This window comes from Protopterus annectens, chromosome 1.part1 (assembly GCF_019279795.1).
Source record: "Protopterus annectens isolate FY-2018-M chromosome 1.part1, PAN1.0, whole genome shotgun sequence".
NCBI lineage: Eukaryota > Metazoa > Chordata > Ceratodontiformes > Protopteridae > Protopterus > Protopterus annectens.
The window spans coordinates 386946677-386966699 of NC_056726.1; positions in this window are offsets into that span (position 1 = coordinate 386946677).

Sequence of the window (20023 nt, forward strand, 5' to 3'; positions counted from 1 at the left end):
AAAGGCACTATGGGGGAGGCAAAAGCCTTTGCCAGAAGCCTGAAACCCAGGGTAGACAGACGAAGGCCATTTCTGGCAAAGCATTGTGGTCTGTCAATCATGTCCTAACAGGCTGTCAGGTACTGGATCTCCTTGGAATGACACCAGGAACTAAGCCAGTTGTTAAAGTCAATCATTTTCTGTTTGCATTGAGGCATCATTCTGGGTGACAGTAGGAAGCTGCTTAAGGTTAGGGACATACCTGCCTGGGACACATATTCAATGAGCTCAATCGTGTCTTTCTTCATATAGTCCAGAGAGGTACATCTCAAGTCATTCACACCAACATGGACTATGGCAGTACCTGTTGTTAAGAGACTTGAGTGCGTGCATGATATGGTGGATTCTAGCACCTGACAAGCAACTTACCGTGACTTTCTACTTGTCTATCCTGGTAAGGGGCACATCTGTGTGTCTCACAGTAGAGTCTCCTATGACTAGTGTGTTGGGTTTGTGGCTGGAGCTTAGAGGCTGTGAGACACAGGAGTGTGTACTATGTGTGGTTTTTTGGTGATGTGGGTTGTGATGTGCATCTGTGTTTTTGCTTCAGAGTTCTCTTTTGTTTAGGTATGTTTTTGTTGAGAACTTCTGAATATGTAGGAGTGTGTTGTACAGGTGTGGGTGGTGTTAGAGGTGTGGTGTTTGTAGTGTTTGCACAGACAACCTTCTCAGTGACAAATGTACTGGCTTGTGATTGAGACAGCAAGGATTCTAGGTTCTTAATGTAATTGTATCTCTCACATATTATGTTCCTAGGTGGTAGTAGTAAAGAGTTGTCCATGTACATGAGGCAGTTACTGCACTGTCTCAGGATGCCCATATCAACCAGACTAGCAGGAGAAACCATAGGAAATTGTCCATCCATTGTTGTCAGATTCTGTGGAAGAGATGTCAGGGGTAGTAGAGTGGGTACTATCTAAGAACAGTACCTATTGGTGTGAGTAGGGCTGGATAAAATCAATACAGTAGCTGCAAGGGAGGGCCTCACTTACACAGGAGTGCTGGTAAGGGAGAAAATGCAGCTAAGATACCTTACAAAGGGTTAAAACAGCACAGCGGTGGTGCACGACAGGCAAACAAGCACAAACCCATGCAAACACGGGGTTTAAGTACCACAAAAGTGAAAGTAAAATAGAAACACTGGAACAGACCAATCAACCCTGAGCTTTTAGCTAAACACCTTATGAAGACCAGTTCCAAACATTCCACTTATTCCCACTAAGTGAAGGCAGGCCACAGCCTACACAAGATGTTATAGCAGGAAACACAGGAATCATACAAACAGATCTGGATACAGCAAAACCTGTAACCAGACTATGCTAGATATTTAAACTCTGTTTAGGTCGATTTAACACAGGAAAACAGATACACACGTAAATATAACAGTAGCAAACAAGAGCAAACTGATTTAAACAAATTAACCAATCAACCAATAAAAAAGCTCAAAACTGAGCCCTGTTCCAACAACCTTCAATCAGATAAGTTCTAACTGTGCACTCCTGCCACTAGGATGCAGGGGAACCCTCGCCAACAAAAGATGGCTTGGTTTAGTGCTCAAGTTATAAAACAGAGCTAGATTCAGCAGGTCTACAGCAAAAAAAAGTGCACTAATTTCAGAAAGAAACAGTTCAAATAAGCAAGCACAATAAGCCTTCAACCAGAAATTCACAGCTCAGAAGGGCAGAATCTACTCTCTCCTCCCACAAGAGTGCAGACCACAAACCTTCATAATGTAAAATAACTGGCCTGAAACCCAAGTGCTTAAACCAGAACTAAGACACTTTTAGAATAACAGACATACTACACCTTCAACCAGAAATTCCCAATTTAGAAGGGTGCAAGCTACCTCTCCTTCCACAAGAGTGTAGACCACAAACCTTCCTGATATAAAACAACTAGCCTGAAGTCCAAGTGCTTAAACCAAAAGGCTTGCTAATCAGGATACTAACAAACAATAATAAATCTAGCAGAATAAATGCATTGAATACTTTTAAGAACAAGCAGCAAAAGCAAAATAAAGTAATAAAGTAGGAAGAAATGACAAATACAGTAAAAACAGATGGATAAAGTGCAATTTTTTTAGATAATTTAAGGTTGAGAAACTAAAGGGGTGGGCTTTCCCAAATGATCTCTGTCTACTCAGTAGAATGAGCTGATGAGATGGGACTGAGAGGAGTGTCGAAAATTACATTTATAGTAGGGCCTTGCAACTCAAAAGCCACCAAATTTAAGAACACAACAAGAATTACACGGGTGGGAGGGAAAATGCAGCCAGAGATCAGCAATATTCAGAGCAAGCAGGCCAAATAAACACTTTAAATAGGGACATTTCTAAATAAAAGAGCGGTGCTGTTTCTCAGCTCCACCCACTAATTAACTGATGTTATTCACACTGACCCTAGCCAAGAACTCTTAAAACTCCAACAGAACAGAAAATTTAAAACAAGACAAATGTAATACTAGAATAAAATACAAAATAGAAGTGATCAAACCTTAAATGAAGAGCTTCAATTCAAAATAAAATGTTTTATGTTTATATCTGAGACTGAAATGTTAAATAAAGCTTATGAACAAGTACATTTGGGTCATGAGGAAGCAGTAGAATAGAAGACAGAAAAACTGTAATACCATATGAAATACAGGATACTATATACATCTGATTTATGCATATAAAAATCTCATGAAATGCTTTGTGTTTGCTCTGTTATTATAATACTTATGGAAAAAGAAATGTTAGCCTTAAGAGTAAAGGTGCCATTTTGTCACACATAAAGTGAGTGAGGTGTGGAGAATCGAATGTGATAGCCAAAGGTATATATAGGTATGAGCAAAGACAGACTATTGCATGAATTGAAAAAAAGGGGTATAAACTCATGCTGGATATATGGACATGGAGGTCAACATTGGAGACAGCAGGGGATAACCAGAAGATAATTCTAATTGCCTTCAAATTTAGAAATACAACCAAAATTATAAATAACAAAGCCAAAGGATAAAATGGTCACACAGAAAAACATACAATAAATATCCCATGGGCCTCCATTACAGGAAGTTTAAGTTATTACACAGTGAATATTCTAGCTTTCTGGATTTTTGTTGCAGTTTTTACCATATTATTTATTATTTATTATTTATTTTACATTTGTTTACTGGGATGGTCCAATTGGATGTAGGTCCTTTTTCAGCGGAGGCTTGGGGAGAAAAGCTCTACATAAACAATCACATAGACAGTAATCAATGTTTAGCAGACAATACACAATAAACAATGTTTACAGAAAAATAGTATAACATAATATTACAATCTTGAGTTGACATTGGTTTCTTGGGATATTTAGTACATTATACAGTAATCATCTGGTTTGCAACATTCACAGCAATAAAGCACTGAGAAGAAATTACATTAAATCAGTGATAACAAATACTCTAGTGGATAGATAGATAGTTTAGCATAAGGCTTTGCATTGTAAGATGTCTTCTACAGGTTTTTGTCTTCGGTTTGTACTTAATGATAAATAAATAAATATTATAAATTGAGATTTACAGTTTAAGCATATGGGTGATGAATGGGGGGGGGGGGTTGCAACTGTGTTTCAGAAAACTTTAAGAATGCATGCTGATAATGATAGAATAAGCAATACAGGAAGATTGATAAAGTGGAAGGGCCTACTTCAAGGAAGTAAAGTTATTCTTGGAAATGTATATGCACTGTACAATTCCACTTTTTAAAGAATTTTTTTTGAGAATTGGGAAGACATGGACTCTGATGAGTACCTGCAGATAGTAGGTGAGAATTTCAAGAATACACTAAGCTCAGAGCTAGGTAGACCTCATACAAGAAAAGAATATTATTTTAAAGCCCAAAATTTATTTTAGGAGTGTTACAAAATATAGGGTAGTATTCATAGTCTGGGATTTAGTAGCCTTCATCCATGACTAGCGCAGCTATATATGCAAATAAACTCAGCCCAGGTTATTCAGACTGACTAAGAAAATGTGAAGGCATTTTGAAAAACATGCCTACTTATGGCAGAAGCATAACGTACCTAAAGAAAGGGGTTAAGTACATATCAAGGACTATGTGAATGCCATAGGCTTTTGTATGACTGTATATATTCCGATATAGTGGATGGATACAGCTATATGCAGTCACAGTGACACACTGCACTACTTTTACTATTCTTATTAAAAAACAAAATAAATTGTTTTATACAGGAGAATCCTTATTTGGATACCCTATTGATTGCTTTAAAGAACGGAAAGGGGGAGATAGAAAAGACAGAAAAGGAGGAGACAACAAAGATGGAAACATTGAAGGATTATATTGTATTATGTTTAGGGAGACACAAAGTCATAAAATACCAGGATTTGCAGGCAGAAATGAGGGCAATGTGGTGGAAGGATACCCAGATAGTTTCAGTAATTGCAGGAACAATGGGTCTCATAAAAAAGAATTTGCAGTCGTATTTAGATATGCTACTGATCCATGAATTGCAGGTGTCAATTCTGTGGACATTGCGGGTGCTGTGAAGAGCACTTTTGACTAACATCAGAAATTGAAACAATACTAATTTCATGATCTTTAATCATACTTTGACATAGGAATGGGATTCATTCCTGTCATGGTATTAGAAACCCAAAAGACTTGGAGCAATTAAACTACACAATGCAAACATTGCCTTTAATGCAAGTTATAAATAGTAAGACTGCCTCTTTTTTCTCCTTGTTCCACTTCTATTTGAGCACAGCTTGTCTGTTTGGGGAAGGATGTTGTCTGGAATCTTTTCTTACCCTTTTAGTCTAGGTTCTACCTTAAAATGTTGTAGTTTGCGTACCTAAATTGCACTTTTAAGTAAAGGTCTGCAAATTGTGTTCAGGCAAAAGCTGTACACACACAGGAAAATTTAGCAATTCCCAGAAGTTTTTTGCTCCTTTCAATTCAACATTTAATTAAAAAAAACATAGTAGTGTTACAGATGAGTGCTGTACATATAGTTCTGGACAACAATGTCTGCTTTGAGAATTTTATGCCTAATAACTGTAAGCACATAAGGGAATGGCTTAAAAATGTATCCAGTAGTAATACAACTGGTCACAAAAGGGGAATGGAGAACAAAAGATTAGTAAAGCAGAAGTTAAACAAATACAAACTGAAGTCATGGAATACTTGCACAAGAAAAACTGTCAAAAGCTTCAAATGCAAATTTGTGCTCATTAATACAACAGATCCATGAAAAACATCATAAAAGCTAAGAAACTTTGGGCGATTTTCGAAAAAGATGTAACTGAGGAAGTGTGAAAATATAAAGAACAAAACATTTATATTATTCTAAACTATGTGCTAGCCATTCATTTGACATTGCAACCTCTACCCCCAACCCCAACCTCCACTCTGACTAGGGTGCAGTGCTTGAATGAGATTTCAGCCATCTTGTTCCTGCAGTTTATATTGTGGAAGAAATGACTGTCTAATATAATTATTATACTAATAAATATTTTCTGGCCTACACAAAGAAAACCCTTTCCTTACAAAAATGGTCCACTTGTACTTTGCATTACCTTAGTTAGTAGTTAATCATGTAAATGAAATTATGTAGCAATGCAAATATGTTTTTTGTTTGTGTATAAAAACAGCCATTTAAACAGATGAATAACAATTATAAGTGCACTCATGCAGATGTACATATATAATTTGTATGCAGACTTTCATATATTTCTTTATTCATACATGTGCTACATTTGTATTTTTTGTGACAATTGTCACAAAAGCATTGAATATATTTGTATACAAATAAAGTTATGTGTACAGATATATTTATGCTTTTTTTGCATTATTATAATAATATTATAGATACATATTTTAAAGGACATGTGTTTCTACTAGCAATTACATTCAATTATGCAACATTCTTATAGCTTATTTTCATATTTAAGATGACCAAAAAGATAATAATAATACTTTCTACAGAATTCTGGCCTTCTTGTTGCTAGCTGGCCAACCCACTCAGCCAGCTGATCAGGCCTATGTCATCTCTAGGGTTGTCATATCTGTGATGCCATTGCTGACTAGAGTGAGTGAGTGACCCCTGCCAGGGATGACAGGTACTCACCCAGTTCTTGACAGATATCTATTTTTTTGCATTTGGAACCTCCCATGCAAACCTTGGTCTTACCCAGTTATAAATCACTCAGAAGGTAGAGGATTGATTTGGTCTCTTTATTTGACCCACTCAGAGTGCAACCTTATGCTTTCACGGGTGTTGCCATCATTCAAAGTGCCAGTGCCAGAATGAAGAAAGTATGAGCAGGGCTGTGGTTCAGAGGTTTAGAACCACTCCATCTGGGCTATGACATCAATCTAACCAAACCCAGTAAACCAGCAGAGGCATTAGACCAGGTATGTTATCATTGGCAAGTTTGTTTTTACCGAAAAAAAACTTTGTCACCTACCTTTTTTTTTTTTTTTTTTAAAGAATCCTTTCACATTTCATTTATATGGTGAATAAAAGTAATGCATTGCCATAGCTTCCTTTTTGAAGTATTACACTTGAATTTCATTTATACATGTGTCTTACAATATAGCAGCAGTATTACTGTTATTTTTTTGGGGGGGATGCTTTTTGAAAAAATAAATATTCCTCAGTGTGTATGAGTATTACCTCTTAGTAAATGACAAGTGCTTTGAGGTGATAAGGTGTGCCAGATAATGACAGATGCATTGGGATTAAACTTCATGGTTGGGCAAACTGACATGTACATGACTCCATTTTGCCTTTTGTAAACATAGTCAGCTTTAAACATAACTAAGGTTATATATGCATTCCTTGTGGCATGATGGGGACTGCTGAAGACTGCTCTGAATTCCCTTGCTTTCCCCAGTGTGTTCACGTGAACCCAAGGTTGTGTTTATGACTGGCTGAGACCAAATTAAATGCATAGGTAGCTTTAGACATTCACATATTACTGTGATTCATAGAGATAAATGAAAAGGGGCAGGATTTATTAACAAAATGTGTAAATTACCCTGAAATTATGTGAAAACGTTTAACACTGCCATATTAACTTGGGATTACTTGATTTAATTGTCAAGTGGCTTAAAAAACTGCAGACTTTTTAAAGTAAGAACAAATAACAGAATATTGCAAATTAATATGAAATACTTAAAAATGATATAAACTTAGTAACATTAGTACATTCACTTCAAGAAAGTTTTGTTTCAATCACATGATGGCCATAGTACAGTGGCTTCATTGAATAATGTAAAGCTGTCATTTGTAAGTGGAAAATCATTACAGAAGCAATAGAAATGATTAGTGATCACTGAGAAAATCATTTACTTTGGTGTCATTAAGTAATTCTGCATACATGATAGAAATGCAGTAATTTAACTGTGAAGTACTGAAATGTCACAGATGTTTTGTTGGCTCAACATACATGTGTCTTTACTGGAAGATTTCTGAGAGTCACTGATAAATGCTAAATGACAGTGTTAGGATTGCAATAATGTGGTAGGGGCAATGGGAATGATAATTCTGTTAAACTCTTTGCATTATTGTGGGAATACATTTATGATAGTACAAATATTGCTTTAGTACAACCTTACTTAGCTGGACTGAAATTCTGCAGGTGTGTGTATAATTATGAGGTTTGTGTCACCTACCTTTTTATAAGTATGGCAGGTATGCTTTCATCATTGTATTTTTTGACTGAGGATTGCAACAAATGTTTTATGTGTATGACTGTAACATGACTGTAACATATTTTTATCTGTAGTAATTATGTAGAAAAAGCGATCAAGGCAGAGAAGGAGTAACTTCAGCCATAAAGAAAACTACACCCTCATGGCTGCCCTTAGGACTTATGGCAAACATCTGTTTAGTATAGGGGGAGCAAACAAGCTGAGAATGCAAAAGCAGTCAAGTTGTAATGTATGTTAATAAAGTCAGTGGACGAAATCGCATGTTAACACAGTACTAGAAGATAGCAAATTATATAGTAGGGAATACTAGAGCCAAGACAAGGCAGAATGCAACTGTCTATAGTAGTGATAGGTGGAACCAATAGTTAACCCTTTAACACTAGATGAGGAATACCTCCACTCCATTCATGGTGATGACCATGACACTGAAAATGATGGCACTGGAATAATCAGAGGTGGTGTGGGCATTGGCTATTACCAATGTCTACAGCAGCAACACTCATCTGCTCAGGAAGGCTGGTTAAAAACACAAATTTGCATACAGAATTGAATGTTGACATGGAATGATTACATTAAACACACAAAAATTACTATTAACAGATGATCCTTCCACCTTTGCACGAAGTAACAATGAAGGCAGCGTGCATGGTGAGTGACCCCCCTCACCTCCTTACTAAGTATAAGGTAGTGTATGCAATGTCTTTATTCTTAATGTTTTCAAATCATTTTACATGGTCATCCACAGTAAAAGCTCCATTATAGCAATAAATCTGGAAGATATCTGCAGCAGAATGACTGGTGAAGATGAGGAAGATGATTACAACACAGTTTTATTCATGAGGCAGCCTGATGAAAGTGGGGCACAGTCCCAAGTTTAAAGGCAAAATCTGAAATCCCAGAATGCTAGTAACCCTGCCAGAAGTGACAGTGCATTACAGGGTAAAGCACATGCTGACATTACATTTATGTTTGTACAGGAAAAAAAAACCTGCACCTCTACATCAATATCTCCAAACCTAGACAAACACTTTCAGGACATGTCAGGCATTCTGAGGTAATAGTGCCATACCTTTACAAAGGGGAGCCAGGACAGAGATTTGTCACAGCTTCCCTAGGAAACTGTGACATTGTTATAGCTCAGAGAGCTGCCACAGAGAATCAGGTGGAAATGGTTACATAAATGAGGATTTCCAGCTCAAAAGTAAATATCAGAAAGTAGGGATAATGCCAGGATCACACTGATGCAGAATATGGTGTCATACCTAGCATCTGTGGCCACTTCCATTTGTACACTAGTTAGGACTTACCAGACTCAAATAGACATCAGTCTTAGTAGGGGAAGAGGACAGGGCACTGTCTGAATATGTGAGGACAGATCACATGAGACTACAAGTGCTTCTTTTTTATTTTTATTTTTAAACAAAAAGCATGTTTATTAAATTATCATATTTGACATAGGCAATCATATATTTATACAAATGAAAACAAACAATATTGACACAATTTTAGCTGCAAAGATTATACATCCCTTATAATCTATCCTGTCATTGTCAGTCAAACATTACATAGCTCATTCAAATCCTGCCTTATTTTAAACCTCATTCTTCCTCTGCATGTATTGATCTCACACTCCCCGTTTTTTCCTATGTAATTTGCTTCTACCCTTTTCTAAAGAACCCAGTTCCAGTTGTTTTTTTTTTTTCTGTTACAATATTTAGTACTTCTAGTACAGATGATTTAGACTTGATTTCCATTTTCTAGTAATTGCTTTTTTGGAAGCCACCATAATTAGACTCAGCAAGGCCTTACCATGTCTATGCAAGTCAGATTCTGTATCATAGTTCAAAAAATCATTTCCTTAGTTATACAATTTGCTCTCTACTCTTACAGAGTAGTCTGCAGGGAATGTTTAATGTCTGCAAACTCATTAAACTCCCAGAACATATGCTCCCAATTATCTCTTTCTTCCTGATCACACCTCAAACTTTTGCTGTCTTCTTTGTTTCTTTGTGAAATGCTTATCCAATTTCTCTTATCAATCATTTCTAACCAACTCTGGCTGATTCTTATAGTTATCATGCAATATTTTGTATGCTCTACTAACACTACTGTCAGGCCCCAGTGGTTTAATAGATAAGGGATTGGCACCTTAAAGAGTGGATTGTGGGTCTGAGTCCCATCAGTGTGATATAATCTTGATATTCCTTTTTTAAGAGCAGCTTCTGTTATAGATTCTACTAAAAATTCTACTAGTACTGATATTTTGCTTTCGATCCCCTATTTCTTTTACTTTGCCTATACTCTGATATCAGTCCTTGATAGAAAGCAATTTTTAGCCTGCAGTCCAAATAAATTATTGGCCTCTTCCCATTCTATTACCTTTTCCTCTCTATTTGCTCCCAATACATTGGTTCTTTTGCCAGTTTTCTCCAGTAAATTCCAGAACCCTCTTGCCTATTGTCTGTATCCCAGAATACAAGTGCTTCTGAAGAAAGTATTGTATTTAGTCTGGGAAAACAAGCACAACAGATTTCATGTGGGCCACATCAATGTTCATCCACACCTAGCAGAACTTCTCATTTCAGTCCTGTTCCTGGTCATGCAGCTCTGTCAGATCAGTGTTGATCTTATCACCTGCAGGTATGTCACAACATCAAGCAAACTCATTCAGCACGCATGGCACCACCTCTTCAAAATCACTTATACCATCACCATGCCTAGATTTAGGAGATATGCAAGACACATTTGACCTGTACCTACTGTCTCACTTGTGACATTTCTGTTATTTACAATTTGATTTTCACAATGTTGATGTTTAACTTGAAGGGGAATAAGTTGTTAAATAAATTGAACAGGGGGGCTTAGAACAGTTTGTTACAGTATATGTACTCCATTCCTGTAATGGTACTGCTTAAAACCTCATGGAACTGTGGAAAGAAAGCTGTATGTCTTAACCTAAGACCACAGTCATTAGCACCATTGCAGCTGTATGCATTGACATTGTTAAAGTTGGCAAGTTACCTACAACATAAAAGTACTAAAACACACGTTTTCAGGGAAACACACTAAGAAAATTACAGATTAAAATTAGTATCCTGTCATTTAAACAAACTCTGCTGCCACGTCACCCCTAGCACTGCACAAATTATGACTTTTTTTGTCTCTGAGGCCACAAATTATTCTTTATGACAAAACAATATAATCTGATGTGCAGGCCCTCAACAGACAATATAGTTCAAACTGAGAAAAAATTGGACAGTATAAAAGACAGTATGATACTTTCATTCAATTGCATAGTATGAACTCATGTTAAAAAGTGAATTAACACATTTTACTAAATGTACTATTTCAGGACATTCAGTATGTGCATACTTAGGTACATCACCTCACTAGAATGTATGTTGCAAAACTTAAATATGTGATTATTAATTATATGATGCCTTACAATATCATTGAACAGGAGTTAGCATGACTTATACAAACAGTAATATGAACACCTGTTCTAAAAAGAAATATTATTTGAAGGTGAGAAGAAATGCCAAATGTATATTGAGAATAGACTATGCACCACACAACACAGACCATAGATTCCACTGCATGCATCAATTATACTCTGTTTCAAAAGAAAGGAAATGCTACCAGAATGTCATGGTCTGTAGTTTTGGATGGGATGCTGATACTTTACCTGTATATTTATATGCCATACATGAGCCTGCCGCATGGAATTCCTTACTACTGTTGCTGGGTAATCACCATTAGTCATAGTAAGACTGGAGCTAGGAGTTCCAGTGACAGCATGGAGCACTTCACCACCAGACTAATGCATGATAACATTATGCAGAATGTAACATGCAGTAAACATTGTGCATGCAGTAGACAGGGTCATACTAAAGGGTAATCCCAGACTCATCCAGGAACCTAAAAATGACTCTTTAGGAGTCCAAATACATTCTTGATGACAATACAGGTATGGGACAGGACTGTATTAAAGTTTTCTTCTGCTGCTGTATTTGGATTTCTCACTGGTGCTATAAGCTATGGCACCAGTGGATATTCAGCATCACCTGAAAGAAAGAAAAAAGGGAAATAAAAGGAGACAAAATAAAAAAAAAAGTATTTTAATGTTCAGCAATTCATTTTACCATAAACAACTACTTAAATAAAATAGAAAAAAAGAGAAAAAAAAAGTTTTCCACTTAACAACACAATGACCACTGGGTATCCTACCATGCAGAAAGAGGCAGTAGAGTGAGCTAGTGTGCCAGCTTTGGGAATTGCGTGCACTGCCAGGATGCTGGGAAGAGAAATTGGTGATGTACCCGCTTCTCTAGTGGACCAGATGTGGTCCTAATTGCAACATGAGTGCAATCTGTTGTCCTGAGTACCTCAGGGAAATGTGCCACCCTAAAAAAGGCACTCATAATCCAGTTCCCAGGTGACACTGGGAAATCAATATACTGATCCACATGAGTCAAGAGTACATCTAGGAACTGCCACAGTATCCTCGGGGCAGAAGCCTGAGAGAAACCAACAAGCTCCCAGTCTGTCTCTGGAAGGTCTCCTTGGCAAGTATACTGAGGGATATATGTTTCATAGTATCCACAGGGATAGTAAGTCCATGTATCCAACCAGTACTCCTATGGGGGTAATACATGCTCATTAAGACCCTTATAATCTAAACCTATCAAGTATTTTCTAATTATCAGAATTATAGTGGGCTATTCTCTGCTTATATATCTGCCTTCTTAGCCAACGAGCACAGCTGAGCACAAGCAGTTTTATAGGTTCATAGGTGTTTACTAGGCTAACGTTCAAAAGGGCCTTTTTTAAGCTTAGCCATGAATCCCAAATCTTTGACAAGTTCTGATACCCTTGATAAGTGTAAGCATGGGCCAAAGGGATGAACCATTTACAGGTTATCTTTGACCATTAGAGACACAGGTGCCAAACCAGGGATGAATTTCTTGTTTCTCATCCAATTGTCCAAGTTGCACTTGAAGTGGGTTAGGGAGGAAATCTGCTTCACATGGATGGGGAGCCTGTTCCATAGATGGGGTAGTCTCTGGGTCCAGCAGGTCCTATTTATATTACAGGCAAGGTTTAAGTCTTTAGAATGGATAACTCTGGTGCTGTTTGTTTTGTGGATATGCAGAAGGTCCATCAGAGTGGGGTCTGACAATGCCCTGTATGCCAGGCATAGATCTCCCCTCAAAAGGCTGTAGGAGACAGAAAACAGGGATAGGGCCTTGAGGCAGTCTGCATAGGACATTTTACTTATGCCCTGTATTCTTTTAGTGAGGAACCTCTGTGAACGTTCCAATTGTTGGATATGCCTGGTTAGGTACATACCAAGGGAGCATTATACTCAATGACAGGTCTGATGAATGCCGAATAAAGTGGCTCAATGACTTCCTTGGACTTAGATGCCATACCTTTGTTTGTAAGTTGAGCAACATAGAATGATTTCCTCACCACTGTAGACACATGATGATCAAAGGCTAGATTACAATCTATGTGTGTCCCCAGTCCCTGACTACTGGGTCAACTCTAAGGGGTGTGGTGTCAATATAATAGTTACCAGCGGTGGATGACTTCCCAAAGGATACTATTGTGTATTTCCTGGCATTTAGTTTTAGTCCATGGCTTTGACACCAGTTGTTTGTCTGTCAGCCCCTCCTGGAGAAAATTTGTGTCAGTGTTTGATTCAGTGACAGCTCCTAATTTGCAATCATCTGCAGATTTACTCAGCCAGAGACCACTGACATTGGCCTTGACTTCTGAGAAGAAAAATACCAAAAAGGAGCGGTTCAAGGCTCAGCCAAGACAAGCAGCACACACAGGGAAAAAGTAAGGCTAGCAACAAGTGATAGCAACATTGCAGATTGTAAAGTAGAGAGAATAGGCACCATTCTTCTTTATTTAATGAATCTGCAAATGTGAGGTAAAGCAAAAAAAAATGTAACTATGAATTGCTAGTAGGCTAGAGCCAGCTGCAGTATAATATGTTGTTTCACATCATTCTGTATTTACAGCTCATTATGATTTAATTTGCTTATGCTTATTCACATGCACAATGTGTTAGCATTAGTGGCCTCTGTGAATCGCTGCTTACCTGTGTTTATTCGTGGACAGTGTGGATAGCCTTAATGCTTTTGTGTTAAGGCTATGAATACCATTCATACTGTTGGGTGAAATATGGGCGTGGCTACATGGGGAAGAAATTCACTTTAAAATTTATAAAAATATTGAACATCAGTGTAGCAGTATAATTTTTTCTTTTCCATTATAATAATGGTATATATATATCATGGTGTGCAAATCAGGAATAGGTACGTATCAGACCACACAATGTGAACAATGGATGTGGTGTTAAGAATAAAACATGAGAACCAAGGTATTTGTATATGGAGATGCTACAGAGACTAAATAACCTATGTGTATATTAAATCAGCAGAGTGATCCGCTGTGGCGACCTGTAACCGGGAAACGCCGAAAGAAGAAGAAGTTGACTAAAACCAAAGGCAAAGCAGCCAAAGATACTTTATGATTCATTGAAAGGATAAAACACAATGCTCAAACAGCCAGAAATGTTAGAGTGTAATAAAGTGTCTATGTGGAATCAAATGAGGGACTGAAGGGTTTGTATATGGGTTAAAGTACTAATGTGTCATTCTTTGCAGGGTCTTCTTCATTTTGTCAATATTGTTGGTTCTTTTAAAGTATTAATTACAATGAATGCTATCCAATCATACCTTCCAACTGTCCAGGTTTTTACAGAATGTCCTGATTTTTGCCTCATATTTTTTTCTGTTCTTCATAAAATTTGTGGTTTTCTGGCAAATCACTGAGAATTGAGGTCATTACATAATGACTTACATTTGAGTTTCAGACTTTATAGCTCACAGAAAAATGCATGCTAACACAAATCTACCAGAAAACTTCTAGGCGTTATCATTGACAATATATTTTCATTTGGCCCCCATATACAACAAGATATAAAGAAAACTCATCAAAAACTAAAAGGGACTCTTATATAGAAACAAACATTTCTTTACTGCAGCAACCAAAACTACCCTTGCAAAAACATTTTTACTTCCCTCCCTTCTTTATGATGCCCCTATCCTTACTTACTTACAAGCTTCTACCTTAAGCAAGATGGAATAGTGCTACAACAAAGTTGCAAAGTTTGCCACAAACTCTAAATATCACACACACCACTGTAAACCACTCCTAGAATTAAACTGGCTTCATCTCACCAACCAACTTGCCTTTATTCAGCTATCCACCTTGTGCAACCTTATTTTCAAAACTAGTCTAGTCACACCTTACACACCAAATTGATCCCTATGATCATAAGACAAAAATCTCTTAGCTATCTTAAAACCCACAAGAAAACCAGGTCACTCTCTGTATTCATACCCTGTCTCTATACTTTGGAATTCACTCCCTCTAGCTACCAGGTCTATGCCTGGCCTAACCCATTTCAAAGCCTCTTTAAAATATCATCTCAAAATACATGGCTCTGCTCCTGCATAAAGCCTGCCTAATGCTCAGGTCTTCCGCTTCTTCCACACTAGCCTCATCCTCCTTTTCTGTCACATTTCAATCCCTCATAGTCTGGAGGATCTGAAGGCTCTTCTAACTCCTTCTCTGTTTCTATATCATATCCTTATGCTACTGCTCAGGCTGTATTGCTTCTATTCTTCTTAATTCTCTCTCACTATCCATCTGCATCATTAACTTTCTTGCTGCTATTTTCCTAACTGAAACTAAAATTCTATTTTTCATGTACTATAACAGTCAATGTCACACATTGCACTATCTATGTATTATTTTTTTGGACACTATCTACATCATGTATGGTGAGAGTGACTATTATTGTCTATAATGTTTTAACTCTATAGAATTGTTGAGATGTGTACTAATGTATTTGCAGCATCTTGTAACATAGTTTGTTCTTTCAACTTATTTTTGTATAGTATTTTTAATGTAATTTGTATTGTATTGGATTATACTGTATTTGAATTGTACTGTTTGTGGAGCTTTTCTCCCTCAGCCTCTGCTGAAAACGGGTTCTGTAGACCCAGTCAGACCACTCCAGTAAACAAATGTCAAATAAATAAATAAATAAAATAAAAAAATGCTTTTTAAGTTTATTAGAGTAATATTTAAAACCAGTCCCTATTATTTGGGGATTTTGCCCCCCCCCCATTATTTTAGGCTTTGTCCAGATTTTTTTGCATTAAGAGGTTGAGAGGTGCATGTGTATACAGTTAAATCATGCAGAAAGGGATGACATTGGATCAATATTGTGGAATTTGATAAATGCAACAATTCAAGCATAAATTATAGTGCAGAAAAGGAGAAAAGGGATGACATTCAATAATGTAATTCTAGAAAAGGAAGAATTACAGCAGGCACTTCTGAAAGAGTTAGCAAAATCTGGTGGTCAGAAAACTCATAAAGTAACTGAAATGAACAAACTAAAATGTGGAATTAGAGCAGATTGCATCACATAAGCAGAAGCAGAATACTTAAGGCAAGGAAAGTTTTGGTGGCTAAAGGAAGAGAACACAACAGCATATACAGCCTGGGTATTTACGGAAAGGAAGGAAAAGTAGCAATACACACATAAGATACAAAGGTGCAGATAACAGAAGTAGAACAGATTAGAAGAAACTTTTAGAATTTTCCATGAAAGTCCTAATTCTGAATATCCAAGAGGAATACTTCAAGGATACTTCAAGGCAGAAAAGGAGTTGTTGTTTTTAGGTGACTCACAATAATGAGAACTGGATGAACTAGAGCATTAAATGAAGTTAATGCGGCACTTTTTAGAATTAAAGCTGACACATTTCCAGGATGATGGATTTCTTGTATAACAGCACATACACTAGTAGACCTTTAAATTAGGGTTAATAAAAAACTAAAGCTATCAGCATCAGTGAAACCGACCTGAATTATATTACTCCCTACGAGAACAAGAGAGGTAGACAACCTGAGAAACTACAAACAGGTGCTATTATTAAAGATTTACATAAAAAGTACTGGCTGAGGTGATAGGTATAAGAGTAGATAATGTTATCCTGTATTTTATACACAAAGAAAAAAGTGGGTTTGTTCAGAATAGGCATTCAATTGACAACTGGCAGTTCTTATGTAGTGTTACAAAGAGAATACAAGAAACATATGAGTAGTGTGGTACTATTTGATATGAGGAGGACATTTTATTCTCTTTATTGGGAACTCCTATTTGAACTCTTAAAAGGAGTTTTTGGAGAAGTTTTGTGGATGGATGAAAGTACTGTAGGAATCCAATTTTCAATATTGTATCGAACAGGAGACATCATCTACGGGAAGAATTTTTAGAGGTACAAGAGAAGGCTGTCCAATGTACCCAGGTTTATTCTTGTTTGTAGTAGAAAAGATAGTTGTTAAGGTCAGACAAGAAGTAGTTGCTTTACAAACTCAGGGAAGGGGAATGTACGAATGTTTGCATACTGCTGATGCTGTATATAGGGATCCATAAAATAATACATATCTTTAGAGAATTAACCCAAGTATCAGACCATAGCAGTAATGATGATAATCCTTTGTTACTATGTATGGGGCAGGCAGAGGCCTTGTGCAGTGATACAGGAGGTAAAGTGTCCAATGCACTTAGGACTTCAACTTGGAAACACCTGACATGGGACAATAAATAAGACTTTTAAAGCACTTCTATCAAAGGTGGACTGGAATGAAAAGTCTTTAACATTTGGAATTTACACGATAAAAATGATGATCCCATCAGTTATATCATACTTAGTAAGCTATATCCTGATACCATATGAACACTTTGGATTAACAGAAATATAGAATGGTTTGGAGAAATATATTAAAGACTCACAGGATCAAGAATTCCTAACCCTCCAGATGGAGCCTGATATGCACAAGTAGATGCATTTAATATAGCTCAATGTGTAAAACACAATTTAGAGATACATTGGGATGTCTAATGTTATGAGAAGGAAATGAGAAACTTATTTTGGAAGAGTGTACTTGCAAACAGAGACAGGGATTTCAGACTTATGGAAGACTTAATTGGTATGTGAAAAAAATCCAATCAGTTTAGAAATGTGGAAAAGTAATTGAATCTGGCCCAAATCAGGATAAATACATGTGGAAAGAACTGGGAATAAGACACTGGAAACAACTACTAGCACCAACACCAGGCAGTGCAATATATAAGAATGTTCAATTTTTAGAGTAACACTGTTTAATCTCCTGAAGATGCAGTTGCTAACCTGTATAAAGCTATACTCAATTTATATAGCTTTATCTAAAAAGGATACAATAACCAGTAGCTAATTTGTCCTATGGGTTAAACAGGCAAGTGGAAGGTAAGGTAGGGGTGAAGCAATAGACATGGAACTGCTTTCAAAGAAGAGGAAAGTAGCTATGAGACAATTAGAAAAAATCTGACTTAATATGAAAGGGACAATGTCAGCAGAGCAATAGTAGAAAGCATGTAAATCATGCTCTTATTTGGGGCTGCTGCTGCAAAGCTTGTTGCAGTTACAAGAATATTAAATGTGGCTCCTGTATGCTCTCTCCCTACTAGCTAACAGGCATTAGGTTGCCATTGAATTTGCTCTCTGAGCCACAGTAACATGACTAATGAGTGTAAATATTCAGCAGGATGCTACTGACACACAGTAGTCTGTCTAATCTTTTCATGACTAGTATCTCACATATTCACCCCTTCACACACTCCCTGGTGAATCTGGCTAGAAAATGCTACAACACCTATGTGCCTAGTCCTACTCCACATGATGATTCTGCTTGTCAAAAGACAGAAACACCATCATAGCAAATCCATCTTTTTGCTTTCTTAGCTCTTATAAGTTGTAGAAATCATTCTTATCTGATTTTTGGGATCAAGGCAAATTCATAGCTATGGCTATGAGGCTTGACAGAAAAATCAATTAAGATCAGGACAAGATTTGAAACTTGAGCAGTACCTATTTCTTTCTTCACATTTTAAATAATTCAATGTGATTCAACCAAAGTATTTTTATTTAGCTGTTTATTTAACTTATACTATGTGCTCATGAATATAAAAAGAATATCATAAAACTCATTACTAGCATAATGAGCACATTTGTCTGTGTCACTGAGTATAGTACCCCAGTTATTTTTCACAAGTATGCATCTTATTGCATCACATTTATTTATCATGGTATAGTTCCCAGAAGAAGGCTGATTGTTCTTGACCAAGTCTGATTTTGTCAAAGGTAATTATAGTATCATGACCTGTGTTAATTACAGTGGGCATAGCCTTGGGTTTGGAGCAGAAAGATCTTAGGTTTGGCAATATGATATCTAACACATTGCCATCTATAGCTGGGTTTTGTAGCTTGTTTCAGGCTGTTTCGGGTAACTCAGTCAATTACAGTTTGGGCATATTTGCCTGACACTGAATATTTACCCAGTCTATGAGTGCATTAAAATCCTCTATAAGAATTGCATTTTTATACTTATTTAGTTATTTGAATTTGTTAACCAGGAGTAAAGCATGGATCACAACTGACCAATTTCAGTCTCAGCCCAGGGTGTATAAAATAAACATTGAATAAAAGGAATGGAAAATATAATTACAAGACAGAGTATATAAACAAGTAAACTGCAAAGAAACTGCACAGTATATGTATACATGGCATAAAATAGAGAGTACGGCCTTGAGGAAATGTGAACTTTAAAAGGAGGGTAAAAGAGTAAAGTGGAGGAGAGATTAGGTTATTTGGCCATATGGACAGCATTTACATTTTACCCGAGTGTTTATAAGGTTCCGTAGCAGTGCACAGAATTTATGGTAAGAAGAGGTAAGTTAGAGAGGAAGGGAGGGATTCTCAAAGTTTGGGGTGCAGAGTAGTGAATGAATTGTCTGAGACATGCACTTACTATTGGAGGGTTCATAGCAGTAGTCCAGAGTGATTAGCTTCTGAGATTGTAGGAGGGGGATTGTCTAATTAGTTTGGGGCACTGCTCACACAGAAGTTTGAACAATTTGGAGACAAGGAGGACATTAGCTGCTTATTTTATTGGGAAACATTTAACTTTTCCAAGGTTACACAGAGGTGTTCATCTCTAGAGGATCGGATCATGAATTGGCAGCTCTTGTTTGAGACTGTCCCAAAAGAAAAGAAAAAAAAAGAATATCCATCATTATTTAGCAGCCACTAGGGCATAGAGTGCTTACTTAATATCCACTGTGCCACAATGTGTATTGGTGAAACAATGTTTTAT